This window comes from Hyaena hyaena, unplaced genomic scaffold (genome assembly GCF_003009895.1).
Source record: "Hyaena hyaena isolate Hyena2069 unplaced genomic scaffold, ASM300989v1 scaffold_5, whole genome shotgun sequence".
Taxonomy (NCBI): Eukaryota; Metazoa; Chordata; class Mammalia; order Carnivora; family Hyaenidae; genus Hyaena; species Hyaena hyaena.
In genome coordinates this window covers 6829781-6830666 of record NW_024080637.1, presented here as the reverse complement: position 1 = coordinate 6830666, position 886 = coordinate 6829781, and the positions used below count along the sequence as shown (strand labels likewise).

Sequence of the window (886 nt, the reverse complement as noted above, 5' to 3'; positions counted from 1 at the left end):
GGGTTCGAGCCCCGCGTCGGGCTCTGTGCTGACTGCCAGCTCAGAGCCTGGACCCTGTTTCAGAGTCTGTGACTCCCTCTCTCTCTGACCCTCCCCTGCTCACACTGTCTCTCTCTCTCTCTCTCTTAGAAATAAATAAAACATTAAAAAAAAATTTTTTTTTTAAATTTGCTCATTTTCTTTTCCCATCTTCCAATGCCACCTTAATGGTCACGTGAATATCCTGGCAGACGCTCTCAAGAGCATTAACAATGCTGACAGGAGAGGCAAACACCAGGTCCTTATTAAGTCATGTTCCGAAGTCATAGTCCAGTTTCTAACGGTGATGATGGAGCATGGTTACATTGGCGAATTTGAAATCACTGATGATCACAGAGGTGAGAAAATTGTTGTGAACCTCATAGGCAGGTTAAACAAGTGTGGAGTGATCAGCCCAAGATGTGACATACAACTTAAAGAAGAGAAATGGCAGAATAATCTGCTCCTGGGTCACCCATCTGGTTTCATCATACTGACAACCTCAGCTGGCAGCACAGACCATGAAGAAGCAAGATGAAAACACACTGGAGGGAAAAAAAAAATCCTGGGATTTTTTTTCTAGGGATGGAATACATACATGCAAATAAAATGCCTCAATGGAGAAAGAAAGAAAAAAGGAAAGAAGGAAGGAAGAAGGAAGGAAGGAAGAAAAGGAGGGGAGGGGAGGGGAGGGGCAGGGAGGGGCTGGGGAGAGGAGAAAAGCGGAGAGGAGAAGAGAGGAGAAAAATTTAAAGTATCATTTATAATAGCACTTAAAAAGATATAGTTAGGGGGCGCCTGGGTAGCTCAGTTGGTTGAGCATCTGGCCTCAGCTCAGGTCATGATCTCAGTTGGTGAGTTCAAGTCC

General features: G+C 44.7%; 1 pseudogene; it reads left to right on the top strand.

The window, feature by feature from the left end:
* The first annotated feature begins 202 nt into the window (after positions 1-202).
* LOC120235701 lies at positions 203-601 on the top strand (annotated as a pseudogene).
* Positions 602-886: the final 285 nt, after the last annotated feature.